The 14,642-nt window shown below is 37.6% G+C and overlaps 1 long non-coding RNA gene across 2 annotated transcripts in view; it reads right to left on the reverse strand.

Moving 5' to 3' along the window:
- Positions 1 to 2,110: 2,110 nt before the first annotated feature.
- Positions 2,111 to 14,642, reverse strand: part of LOC118243635 (uncharacterized) — a 57,170-nt gene continuing 44,638 nt past the window's right edge. For both annotated transcript variants that reach the window (XR_004777297.2, XR_007708609.1), the window contains 3 exons: positions 11,529 to 11,618; positions 3,554 to 3,677; positions 2,111 to 2,542 (listed from right to left, as the gene is read on the reverse strand). This is a non-coding gene — a long non-coding RNA (uncharacterized LOC118243635). The remainder of the gene's footprint in view (positions 2,543 to 3,553; positions 3,678 to 11,528; positions 11,619 to 14,642) is intronic.

The raw sequence follows: 14,642 nt of genomic DNA on the forward strand, positions 1-14,642 counted from the left end.
TACTGGTGGCACATATGATCACTGGTCACGCCATAATAGACTCTAGCATATCCCACTGCCGTGTGTTGGTGCCGTGTGCGGTGTGCGCAGGGGCAGGGTGTGCAGTGATGTGCTCGTGGAGCCAGGCCGTGTGGTCCTGCCGGGTCAGGCGGCTGGTGGAAGCCATAGGCGCAGGATGCATTATTGCTGCCGGCAGTCTCAGCATCCAGGAAGCTGTGCCTCTTAAAAACCCTTCACAGAAACACATAGATTTAGAACTGTTTACATTTTAATACAACTATTTCGTGTAATTAAAGTAAACAGATAAACAGATCAATATGTTGAAACAGATGTATAAATATATAGATAGACATATTGCACGGAAACCTTAATATTTCATCCAAATGAAATACTCTATTCCAAATATGCCCCGTAGGAGTTTTGCTCAAGGCTATGCTTAGGTATACTCAAAAATTCCCGATAGCTAGTCACGAGGGAAAATATGTTCTCTTACAGATAATTGCTACTGGCAGCTAGAGACCTAGAGAATTTGATGTGCAATAATGTGACCTGACTACGTATTAAACTTTTTTGAAGGACATGTGTAAAGAAATTTTATATGCTTCTCACACTCCTTAGTTTTTTTGGATTTCACTTGTGTTAGCACATTTTTAACAACTTCCCTATGTTTAATCCTGCTAGGGTTCATCCTAATAGTTCTCAGCCATAAGAGATTCTAGTATTGTGTTGTGTTTTTTTTTTTTTCCCAGTTTTTGTTATTTTTTGTTTTTTCCCCCCCAAACAAATGAGGTTTAGAAATGTAGGATGGAGAGAAGGAAAGAAGAATAAAGCCCACGTGACTTGTAAGGTATACGTAAACAAAGCAGAATTGCATTATTGATGATAGAACTTGAAAAAAATGAAACCAGTAAATAGTTTTTCTTTAAAAATACATGAGATTAACTATTCAACTGCTGATTGTTTTCCTGCTTTAAATTTCAATGTTGTCTTGTAAGCATCTACATCGTATCTAGATATGTGCTAGTTACTGCCCTGTTATCTCTCAGGAAAGCTTATGATTGCCGTTCTGTATTCAAAAGGGAATATGTTCAACACCACTTTTTTCCCATTGGAAAGTACATAGTAATTACAGAAAAAACAAAACAACAACAAAAAAACCTATAATAAACAGTTCTGACATTTACTTTTTAGACTTATATTTTCCTTTAGTGATGGTTTGTAATATTTGTTTCCCAACATTCAGTATTATCACTAAGCTAAATTTGATTCTTCATAAACCACCAGAAACTGAAAATGAAATTCCAAAAGATACAAAATGATGCAATGACTCCAATAAATATCTTTATATAGCTTATAAAAATACTTAAATCATATTATTTTCTTGTTGGCAGATGTTAACAGGCCATAAATATATATATTGTTGTTCACTGTCCAAACAAAGATAAAAGACAAGTAACTGTTTCCCATCATTATGAAATTTTTCAATTCCTCTTACTTAATATAAAAACAAAACAAAACAAAAAACCTCACAAATTCCATATTTATATCTACAGTCAATACAACTGACTGAAATATTTTCTTTTTAATTTCTATTATTATTTCTATTTTTACTGTAAAATTTTATATATGAATATAGACAGCAATGTAGTGTTTGTATATAGGTAATGATAATATTTTGATATAACATGGAAGTTTAAGTGCAAAAACATTTGACTTTGTTTCTATAAAATAATCCCGTCTTATTCTTGTTAAACAGACAACAACGATACAATCAAAAAAAAACCCACAACATGGTTTTGCTATAATTTAGATTTTACTCAGTGACAGTTGTGGAAAATAGTAGTGTGTGTAATATAATAACTAATTAGAAAAATGAATTACACTCCTGTTCCTTGAAACTCTTTGATTTGGTCAGTTTGACACGTTTCTAAGCTTCCTTTGGTACCTCACAGTTTTATGGAGATGGGGTCAGTACAGATGGTTTTGCTGGGGTAGTTCAGTAAGTCTTAAGTCTTGATCATACTTTCTTCTGAAGATCCCTTTGTGCATTGTTGCCAAGCAATAAATACGGCCTTTGATTATCGGGGTTATAATGAGAAATTATAAAATTGCCACACAGTGTTGTCAGGAAGGAAGTCCCATCGCTCAATTGTCAGTGGGGTGCATGTAATTTAGCCTTTGTCTCTCTCCTAATATGCTGCAGAACTGATCTTTCCACCTTTCTGAAGATACTTGAATTAAAAGCGGTTCCATTCGAGCCCTGACAGGTTTGGTACAGTGCTCCTTCAGCTCTGCGAGGAAGGACCTTACTATTGTATCAGTGCAGTTATGAACGCACTGGGAGGGAAATTTATTTCCAAATTTCTGTGTGGTGAAGACGATCTGGTCCCAATTGCTGTATCATGTGAGGTAGACAGGTGGCATTAGGCAGTTAGCAAATAAAAGATGAAGGCAGCAGCAGCAGGTTACGGCCTCGGGCACAGCAAACACTCAAATCAGCTGCAGCAGGTTGAGGCCTGAGGCGGGACAGCATGGCTGACTCCTGTGGAAACAAAGCCAGACCTGTCACCAGTGCAGCTCATCCACGAATGTGTGCAACTGGGATGCTACAGAAGCTCTGCAGAGCCTCGCAGTTACAGGTCAGCCATGCCGTGTGTGACATCTGGCTCACTCCCAAAACCAAGAAGTCCCCCAGAAATCTGAATCAGGTAAAGCCTGCTGCTTCAAGGAAAGTATTTATTGAAAGGTGCATTAGGAAATTATGCATTGGAGGAGTACTTGGAGGATTTTTAAAGTTGTATGTGAAAAGGGAGATGGGTATAAGCCAAGAAAGTGTAAACACAGATGTACCAGGTGTCCCAGTTCTGTGTACCTGCTGCTGCTGCTGAGTGGTGAATGCCTCCCATTGGATCTGTAGTAAAAACTGAGTAGTGTGGTAGACGAGAGTACACAGGATAAGCAGAATTAGTCACTTTTCAGGGTAAAGCATAAAAGAAAAAATTATTTGCATATGCCTTTAAGGGTTTCTATATTCAAGCAAATGTATATTTGTTTCTCATATGCATATGCCTCTGATAAAAAGTTTTTAGCCCAAGACCTTGTTCATTTTTCCAGTATTTGTCTAATAATTATTTTCTTTCTCTCTGTAACCTGTGCCTGTCTTGGATTCTGATGACCAATGTTGGCTGTAATAGCTTTACTATTACTCTTTCAAGCAGAAAAACAAACAAACAAAGCCCTGCTTTCTTCAAAAAAAAAAAAAAAAAAAAAAAAGTAGCAGCCAAACAAAAAATGTAAGAGCTAATGAGACAAGCAGAGCTTTCCATCTTCTAATATTGAAAACACAAGATGTGAATTCCAGCAAGTAGAAAAAAATCCCAGTTTTTTAATTTAAAAAAAAAAACAAGGCAAGTTGTCAGCATTGAAGCAAGAAAATAATATCTGTATAAAAGTTCAAGTCCAGGTGAAGCTGTGATGTAAATTACATGAGGGAATAAGCAGTTACCTGTAAGATAATGGCTCAGGAAGAGTGTAAATAGGTACCGACCCTTACCAAGCCCCTCAGCCACAGCAGGCTCTCAGTGCATGCTGCTGGCCCTTCATGAAAGCAAATGGGATTCTCCTCTGGCTTGGCCTCTCCCAGCAGAGCTAACCGTGGTTCACCTGGCAGTCGCCCTCTGGGGAAGGAAGCAAATGAGTAAAGTAAGCACTAAAACAGTCACTGCAAACTCACCAAGCTCAATGGTAAGAGTTGTTGTCCTTCAGAGAAACACAGTGGTGCATGCAAGGTACCTGATGACAGCTAGTAGAGGTGGCTTCTAACTGGACTGTTTGATGCTGTGCTGAGTCCAAGCTAATATCTGAAATATTAGCTTGAGCTCAGTGGTATTTTAACTGTGATAATGGAACGTTTAATCACTTTAGAGTGGAGGCAAAATGAGCTCTTACCTACCTGTGGTTACATTACATAGTCGTAAACATTCAGACTTGTTATTTCTGGCATTGAGTGCCTGAAGTCAACGAGAATATTTCCATTAATATGATGCTGCAGATCAATCCTGAGAGCACAAGTTTTGTTCACTGTAAGCTAGACATCAACAACGACAAAAGTGAAATATAATTCATAGAAATCAGCAGATGTATTGATCTTCATTTGCTGATAGCAAAAAACAAGTTTGCTGTTTTTAACAGTATCCTCATATAAAGTCTTCAAGTGGATCAAGAATCAGAAGAAAGGGTCTGGCATCGTGCCTTCTTTACACATGAAGCTCTTTTGAAATCAGCAGCAGTAAAGCCTGTAAAACTACTAAACTAAGAACTGCATCCAGAGAATCTCTGGGTCAGTGTACCAAGTTTTCTCTTTTCCAAGCATATTTGCATTGGCTAGAAACGGGATAAATTTGCCTTGCTGGAAATGTGGTTGTCCTTTTTATAGAGGAGAGAAGAGAGAAATTACTGGTCTCATCAACGACCTCAAAATATTTGGGCAAAGAAAAGGAATAAACTTCTGGTGGAACTGTATAATGTTTTACATCAGTGATGGAAACTCTTCCTGTCTGAATTGATCAGTAGCTGTGCTTTACTGTGATTTCTAAAGCAAATGCTGAGGTCTAAGAATTCAGGGTGGCAGTTATGAAATATTAAAAAATCCACAGGGGACAAAAATCTGTACTAGTAAACACCAGTAAAGAACTACATAATTACTGAATAATCATTTTTCTTGCAATGAAAAGTATCTTAACTTTTTGAAATAATGCACATTTAACATAGATTGGTATCTCTGAAGCAGATGTCTCCTTGACATGTGCATTCAAGCTGTTGGCGGTGACCTTGTAGGGTGAAGCGGCTTTGAAAATTAGCTTTTCCTCCCAATCTGTGAAAATAATGCTGTACTGAAGATTTAATAAAAGTCATAGCTTCTCATAGAAGCTTATTTCAGCAAAGTAAACTATTAATTAAAATAACAAATGTCAGCTATTTCTCAGCTTGACAGTTAACACAACACAGCTTTTGCCTAGCATGATGTACAGAATGTATGGGAGGTATACCTATAATTCATTTTATCTATGTATGGTTCACTTCTTATATTTTAATACAGTGATAAATTAACAAAAAATGCTGCAGTTTTCTTAGTGGTGTGAGAGCTTGGGGAAAACCCATCTGGCATGTAAACAGCGTATGGCTAAAATGGGGAGAAAAATTAAATTAGGGAATTTCTGAAGGACTTAAGCTTTTCAAAACAAAGAAGAACATTTTTAACCCTGTCACTTGCCCTTTATGTTCCATTACCCCCTGAGGTGGAGCAGATGTGGAGGGATGGGAGAGGAAGTTGTGAGCTATTGTAATGTGTTTTTTGCTTTAAATGAAAAAAAAAAAAGCATGGGCAGGGCATTACAGCTTTGAGTTATATGCCACTGTGAAGGTAAATGCCTCTCAGGAATTGAGGCAGAAGGCACCTGCTGTTGCCTTCTTTTGGAAGTTTAGGTCTGGCAAAAGGGTCTGCTGGACCTTACCACGAGTTAAAGCAACACTAGGGGTTTGGTGTTGCTGTGATGTGTGCCAGGGGTATGGCCAGCACAGGGGGAACTGGCGTGTAACCATGTGTCTTGCCTTGCATATACATGGGAGTGTTGTAGAGGAACTGATGTGGGCATTTCTGTGGTTGCTGTCTTCTTTTGCTGTGCTGATAGTCTGGTCTAAAACCACAGATATTGAACATCCAAGGTTTTGAGTTTTGTTCTTGACTTGCATCTGAGCAACCTTGTTAGGCCTATGTGTGAGAGAAACAGGTCAAAAGTAACCTCTTACCTTGCGGCTCTGTGTTTCTGTGAGCCCAACTCGAGCAGTCCACGCACTTGTAATTTCAGCTACAGGCACTACTCATTCGTATGCTCCTAACTTCCTGCCCTCTCCTGTTGAAATCCCAGAACTAGGGAGCACTCTTTGAAAAGCTTGTCCTTAACCTCTGCCACTGGTTTCCTGCCAACAAGGTGTATGGAATACTTTTCTTTTTTTTCTGTCTGAATGTTTTGAGAAATACAGGTAACTCAGCATCTGATGTTTTTGTAGAGTTAACTGCCCCTTGTGGCTGAGAAAGCAAATCACAAAGACAAGCAGAAGGCCATTAGCCAATGTAAATAAGGCGATGGATTTGGAGAATTAAAAGCACAGGTTCAAAAGCAGTCAAAAAACTTATTAACCTTCATTTGTAAAGTTAGTGTTTCAGAAAATTTGATGGCCAGTGACTAGGAAGTTGAAAAGTCAAAAGCAATGTACATAGTGTGTTTTTCAGGAGGAAAGGGTGTTATTTGCTAGAAAATGGTAACTTAATGTGTGTTTGTTTGAGTGAGGGGCTGCTTTCCTTTTGGGGTGTGGTTAGGAAAAACATTTATATAGTTAAGCATATGAACAAATGAATTCTGCTGTGTCTGATTTTTACCTATTTATTTTAATCCTGTATTCTGTGGCACAATGCTTATTGGTCAGGAGAAGGAATATCTTATATGAACACATCATCAAATACTGATTTTGCAGCTCTGAAATTTCTCCATAAATAGTTGAGATGCAGCAGCCACAAAAGGGGAGAAAAACAAAAACAAAACAAACTATTCCTGCTGCTTTTCTCTTTTTTTTTTTTTCCTCTCTTCATGGAGTGAAGCTGAACCTATGCAAAAATCCTGAATGATTTGCTATAGCATTTAAGCAGCATTGCACTCAAAACTGACCTGATTAAGCATACAGATGAGTTAGATGTTATAAGGCTGCCCATGCAAAAGCCCTTCATCTGGCCTTCAGAAAGACACTGAATGAATTGCAACTTCTATGATATAATTTTATTCACACAGATGTGGTAGCACTATTTAGCATTTAAATTTGGGCAGGTTCTGGCCTTGATGCTATGCTATGCATTGCATTAAGTAGAGTCACTTGCATAGAGTAAGAATACAGCCCTTTCACGTTAGCTTTCTTGCATCCTTCCTCTTGTCAGGCTATTAAGCCTGAAATCTTGTGTAAAGTGCTGGATATTGGGCATTGTTAAAAATAAGTAGTGTATGGAGGAAAAACAATTTTTTTAGTCATTAAAAATGGCTTTTATTGCTCTAAAGCCTTACAATCTTGAGTAAACAGATGGATATTTTTCTCACTCTGATCAATGTAGCTGTAGCTGACATAGTTTATACAGCAACGTTGACTGCAACAAAGCAATGGGAAGGAGTCACTGTGCTAGCTGGTAGAGTCTGTCTGCAGAGCAATTCTGCAAGAGGAGGCCAGGAGCAGTCTATAGCAGTATGTGGTAGATATGAGGCTTGTGTGGCCAAAGTTGTTGACATTCTCACATTCACAAAAGGAATTTTTGCCTTGTGGGTCTACAAGCTGTCAGACTCTAGGAAAGGATGTACTCAAGGTACTGAAGTTAACAAATACAGACATTAAAGGCCAGCCTGAGAACTCAGTATCAAGGAATGTGTCTGTGGAGAGAGCTGCATCCTAATACTTGTATTTCTCTGGATATAAATGACTGTTATTGCAGCTCTGTTCTCAAAGGAAGGCCTTCATAAGGTGAATATTTGGTCCTCCACTGCAGACTTTTTGGATATGATAGGGGAACATTTCTTGAAAGCAAAACAACCCATGAAACTTTCACTTAACTAATAATTCATTATTTAATTATGACAATTGTCATAATTGCTTTAATTATGAAAAATTAAAGCTATGACAAATGAAGATTATGACATTAAAATGACAATTTCAAATGAAATCATGGAGTAAGATTTATTGAGGTAGAGATCTGAAAATGTTTAGCAAACAAGTGCATTTACAGAAAAGAGGTATATTGTGTGGATGATCCCAACTTTTCAAATTGCTATGTTTCATCTAAGCAGCAGGAACTGTGTGCATCCTCCCAACAAATGTGAGGTAAAACATGTTGGTCTACATTAAGGTGATTTTTTTTTTTGAGAAAATACCTGGAAAATAACAGAAGACAGTACATTTAATTTCACATTTGTAAAATGCATGCACAGCATTAGTTACTATGGCTCAGCTGTATGCTTCACTATAGGTCACAATCAGCTAGACATGTACAGGCCCCCAATGTTATGCGTGGTGTTAAAAACATACCATTAGGCCAAAACAAACGAAGAAAATGGTTGCAAGAAGATGAGAATAGAATGCATTTATGAGTGTATTATCTTAAAACATTGTAATTTAGGGAATTAACACAGATGGATTATTTGCAGTAACTGATCATGTGGACACGCACTGTAGAGCATCTGACATCAGTAATGTCAGGTTGTAAAGAAGCTGGTGTACAGACCTTAACTTAACAAAAGCTTCAGACAATAAATTTGTTTCAGATTTGCTCCAATTATCCCCAGAACCGCACTGGTCCAAGTATTAAAGAACTTTGCCTAGGTGATTGTTTACACTAGACGTAAACAGAAATGAATATCCAGAGGGCTGAGACAGAGGTACTATTGGAACCAGAATGAGGGCCAAATCTGAGACAGCTCTGGCAGCTCTGTGTATCCACACAGAGTAGAGCCAGTGCTATGAGCTTTGCACTGCTGAGGACCAAACCAGCTATCAGACTTCAGTGCTGCGTCATGTAGCGCACGTGGTTTGTACTAGCTACCACCAGCACCATGGGGACACTTCAGTGGATTGTCCACAGTATAGTTAAATTACAAGCTGAGGTTTTTCAAACCTGAATTCTCATAAAAACTCATATTTGAAGCATACAATTTGTAAATAAAAACACTATTGTACTTCAAGGACGTTTCACTTAATAGCGTTGGTGTTTTCTGTATTTATTCAGTTACAGATTCGCAAAGAAAATATGGTTCTCCTTGGAATCCATTAGAAAGTGCTGTCTTTGGCTGATCAGAATTCTGCCTAAGACAGGTCTGTTCTAATTGTGTAATGCTTTTCATAAAGAGGAAGCTGGCCATTTCAAAGAGGGTGCTAAGCTGCAAGAAGGGAACTATAATACAGAAATGTTGAATGCTGCTTTTGCTGTGCCCTGTATCAATATATGCATGTCCGAGTGGGTCAGACAGAATAAGAACTAGCTCAAACATTTGTCTTTGACATAAATAGAATACGGTTGTTGTGTTATTTCACAGGTTTTAAAATACTGAGTTAATAATGGCTATTGCAGTGCCTGCTTTCACTTGATATGTTCAATTACCTTTGCTGTGGGGGAGTAAGGAGCTTATATTCCATTTTCCTTTCAAGGTGTTTGTCATACACTTTCAGCGCTGAAATTTTGGGTGCTTCTGAGGAGTAACTTTTTTGCCATATTTTTTCCCCTTTTCATGTGAGTAAAAGCTGAATGAATAGGTCTCACCATTTTTTATCTGCTTTCCACCCTAGAAGGCAGACAGTTCTACTGCAGCAGGGTCTCCAAATATTCCTTTTAAATGTTTTGATTTATAAAGTTTTGCACTTGTCATAAACAATCCTAATATGTAATTCCTCTGTATGAGGTTTTACCAATTGCAAGGCATTGGTAAAATCAGAACCAACCCATTTTATAAGTAACTTGAGTCATTTTCTGTTCAATCTGACAAGCAGTGATCAGCTTTCATCTCTTTTTATCTCCAGATATGAATATGTTTATTTCCAACTCTTTTTAATTCACGTGAAGTAGTGCTTAGATCCACTTGTGAAGACGAGACTGGCTTTAGAAACTGGCATCGGATGTTCCCTTAGTAGGACATTAACCACTTATTTCCTATAACTGTTTCTAGAAATCAGTCACTGTTCTTAGTGTGATGTAGCAGAGGAGGATTCTGGAGACAATTGCTTAAAGTAAGTTGAAACAAAACGTTCTTTATGGGATGTTGTTATAGCCACGGTGGTTAAGACTCAAACTTTCAAAAGTGGCCACGGTTATTGGAATTCAATATGAACTATTTGTGATCTCTGGAGATTTTAATTTGGTATTCCAGACCTGGATTACAAGTCTTTCTTAGTATCTCTGAAAACCAGGCTGTTACTGATATATTAGTGCATAGCACATATTTAGGTGTTTCTAAGGAGGAACAGAATGTGTTCTTCCCCATTTTTTTTTTATTTTTACCCATGATATTATGGCTTCTTAAAGGTGCTCCCAGTAAAACTAATAGGATCTGCAGGTACTCTGTACTTGTAAAATCAGGCTAGGTCTTGATTTTCTAGGGTGCTAAACACCCTTTGTGCTCAGTGAGTCAGAGGCAGTTGTGCTTGCTCAGCAGCTCACAAATTTCAGTCCTTATTGCTGATAGGTGCAATTGGAAACACTGGCTTTTTTCCTAGAATGAATCAGGTTTAACACTACGCAGAAAAGGAGAGCTTGTCCTACCCACCCTTTGTCCTCATGCTCACAGATTACTTATATTTAGCTGATATTGCTGGCACAGAACAACTCATTTGGATGCAAGAGCCCACTCTTCATGCTTCAATCACTCTAAAGGCTTCCCTAGCAAGCAGTGTTGTAGCTCTTCTGTAGTGAAGAGAGCCCTAAAAACTATTTAAAGCATATATGAAGTGTCTTTCTTGAGAAGTGCATCTTATAATGCTGAGTAAGTGCTGCTCAGTTGTGTTTGGTGAAGCAGTATCAGTAGTGCTCGACAGCCGAGTACTTTTAGAAACTAAAAGAAAAATCTTACTTCTTTCTCTGTCTTTGATGTGGATAAAAAATATTTGTAATTGAACTCCACTAAACTAGAGAAATTGGGAAAGTCGTGCTATAAGGTAGGCTTCTATCCTGACTAGTGGATTTAGGACTGTATTTTTGAGAGGGTGAATAACGACAGCTGTAGCTCCTGGCTTGTTCTGTCTCTGCTACTGTCACTGACGCTATTAATACCATCTCAACATTTTTGTTACAAAATGCCAGAAGAAGCAATACTAAGAATCTAAAATTAGAGGACCGATCCATCTCCAAAGAAAATCAAGCACCGTATCTTGGCCACGTCACAAATAGGGTTCATTATTTTTTGTAGCCAGTTACTTTATCTCCTATTCTAGAACACACTTTAGTGACATCATAAACATCTCATGCTGAAATTACATAATTTATGTTTATAGAGGGAACTGAGATGCTTGTAGGGAGGCTGATCACTTTGTGGAATAGCTGTCTCCCTAAAAGTAATGAATTTCTGTGGTCAGCATATATTGTTGATTTCACAGCTTTTATAGATTTCCCTTGCTCTAAAGATTAAATCTTTCCAGCTACTAGACAAATCATTCATTCATTTAATGGATTGCTTATCTTGACAATGACTATTCCTATTTCATGAATATACAAAAAAATCTGATAATTGGCTCTATTTACTGGCATTTTTCTAGTGAAGTTTAATATATCTTCTATAGATATTGATTTCAAATGGTGCACACATATCGATTGAAATTAAAGTTCTATGTACTCTGCAGGCATGGCTCTCTGACTAGGAATGATGATAGTGGATCTAGGCAAAATATACTGTTTTAAATGAAACTGACGTTACTTAGTTTCAGACAAATGTATTTGCAACTTCACTTACCACAGGATGGTATTGGTAGACAGACTGTCTGAAAAGACACATGCATCTTTCTCCTGTGAGGCCAATATCAGGACAATTTTGTTCATCTTCCTGTAAATGCAGGGAAGTCAGCTATTAATGGACTTAATTATAAAAGGCACTGTTGGTTTGTGTTTAGCATTATGCAGCAGTAGTAAGAACATTGTATTTTGGTCATCCAGAGGCAATTTAGACTCTGGGTAATACTGTAATAGAATGATAAAGCAAAGCTCAGTATCTCTTTCTTGTTAAAATAAAACCATATAACATAAATGTGTCTTGGAAACTCTGTCAATATTTATCACAGTCTCTATCAAGAAATTCATAACCAATTTTTGCTAAATGATAAAGCATGAAACATCTAGCTTTTATTTTGTTAGGCAATGTGTATCTGGGTCTACTTCCATTGCCTGGCATGGGGGCATAGTTCAATGCTAGTGTGGTGGTAGTTTATGAGTTGGCTAGAATAAATCAGAATTATTTGTAATTTGTCTCTCCTGTTATGTGTGACCTTATATTGTGCTTAAATTTGCATGAAAACAAAATACAATTGCCTCCGTTGAATTGTTCCCAACATGAAAGGTGTTTCTCTTCTCCCTTTGGTAATTACTAAACAGGATTTTGTGTTCAGCCTGAGCTGTGGGGTATGGCCAGCTGAGCTTCTTAACCCACTCTGTTCCATGCCTTTGTCCTGGCACAGTTTTCTTGAGAAGGCAGCTGCTAGTGGCATTGCTGCCTACCTGACTGGGCATTCCTTCCTTCCGTTAATGGTGAGACGGGACCTCTGGTCTCAGGTGAAAAATGCTAGCTTTCAAATCTCCTTTTAGAGCATCAAAGCTAGCTGTTTCAGTGTGCCTTCTCCTCTGTTTGTTCCCTGAGGACCGGCAGGTATTCTTACCAGCTGCAAATGGCTGTGTTTAGTTGCTGCCTTCCAGGAACAGGGAGAAGAAGCATGCCAACAGGTAGTTCTGGTCTCAGTGGGGATTCATGTGGCTATTCATACACAAGGGGCATTAGGAAATAGCTCTATAAGCTGCTCTAAGTTTTGATTTGGCTTTCATTAAAACAATGTTAGACTGGTTGTCTATTTCTTCTTCCTTTTGATAAAAATTGGAAGGTTTAGCATTTAATTTTTACCAATAGAGTGTTGAAGATTAAAACAAAGATATCTTTGACTGTCTCCAATTTTGCTCAGCATTCTGTTTAGATACTGGCTCATTACTGAAAGCCTGTTGTTGTTGAACAACATTTACTACCTGAATATTAACTCTAACTTAAGTTTGATCTAGCATGAAACCTTCATGTAGAACAGCCTGATAATTCTTATTTTGAGTTGGTTAACCAAAAGGGAGTAACAGTGCAGCAATAGGTGGCAGAATTTAGCAGCTTGTAAAATAATTCCTTTTTTTTTTTTTTTTTTTTGCTGGTACATTAGTTCCTCTAATAATTGAATAATCTGATTCTTCAGCCTTTGATAATAACATTTCTTTTTAATAACTATTTTAGAAAATTGGCAATGTTGTGTATCTTGGCTAAGAATAATTAATTTAAGAAGAGATAACTCAGATATGGTTAGCTTACTATGAACACATAACCTGAATCGAAGGAAGGATCTCTGTTATGAATTGAATCACAGTAAAACTTCTGCAACTCTTGCATTCTTCTGAAGGTGTTTGATTCAAACACTGACATAAGCTGACCTGGCTTAGTTTGTGTGACCTGATGGGAACATAGTTGGAGGTGGTATGGCTGCAGGCATATTGAACATTATTATTTCACTATCAGAGCACTTCACTTAATATTTCATCCACCAGTTTATAAATGAAGCGTTTATCATGGGGAGGCTGTTGTGCTTCAAAAGATTATGGAGCTCAGTTTTCTTCTACCTCAGGCAAGAATCCTATTTGTTGCAGTGTATTTTTACCAATGGACCATGAGTCTAGAGTTTTATTTCATGTCTACTTAATAACTAACAATTTGAACTGTAGATCACGAAACAGGTGCTGCTGACTTTCCTTTGCTAGATGCCATCACTTCTAAAAAACCTTCAATACAGAAACTAGTATGAGTTTCTTTCTAAAAAACTAGTTTCTTCCAAAACAGTAGTTTCTTGGTCATAAGACAGTCCCTGCCATTGTGTTTTTGGTATACGCAAGAGGTTCCATTAAAGCATGTCAATATTCACCCTAGTATGGCTGGCAGCATTTTTGGCTTTTAATGGGGCATAGATTGTTTCCAGAATCTAAGGACTGGAGGACTGCATATACCCTTGTCTTCCTTAATTCTTGGAGGTGGACAAGACTTCAGAAGTCAATAGGGTTTGAACTAATCGAACTACTAGCCTTGGGATGATGGGTAAAGAAACATTGATTTTTATGCTAGAAAAATGCATGTACAAGATAGATTTCTACATTTGTCCTTTACTATTGCATTGACAAAATAAAAAATAAAAAAAAATTCCACACCTGTTTGTTTTTCATCAGGCAGAATTGTGTAGTACACACAAATATTTGACACCTTGCCTGACCTTGTCCCGAGGTATTTACATTTTGGAACCCATTTAAATTTTCTTGTTGTGTTGGACTTTGAAGTATTTGACAGTGAAAGAGATTTTGTTGACATACCAAATACTAAATATTACGCTTAGTTTTAACTGCTTATCATACTGTGCATGCTGCATGGAAATGAGAAACATTTCAACAACTTGACTTCATCTCCTGCTCGTTTCACGGTAGGAGTATATTTATTTAAGGAAAAGAATAAACCACCAAGGTTCAAAATATCAAGCTTAGTATACCTGAGCAAAATAATAACAAGCCCTTTCCTAGGTAGATTTCAAAGACCTGTGCTTGTCACTTAACACTCCTTGCATTAAGAAAAAAAAAAAACCACGAAACAAATAAAAAAAATGGCAAAACCCAACTGACCTATGTCAGTTGAGGCATGGAAATTTTGCAAGATGAGGGCACATTGGTGCAGCTAGTCCTAGCCTGTACTAGCCATGACAAGTGTCACAGACACAGGTGTAAAACTTCAGAATGGATCCCTTATCTTAGATTCAGTAAAAGAATAACACTTCCCTTTCCTGTGTTTTTT

Source organism: Cygnus atratus, chromosome 8, assembly GCF_013377495.2.
Source record: "Cygnus atratus isolate AKBS03 ecotype Queensland, Australia chromosome 8, CAtr_DNAZoo_HiC_assembly, whole genome shotgun sequence".
In the NCBI taxonomy this organism is placed as follows: Eukaryota; Metazoa; Chordata; class Aves; order Anseriformes; family Anatidae; genus Cygnus; species Cygnus atratus.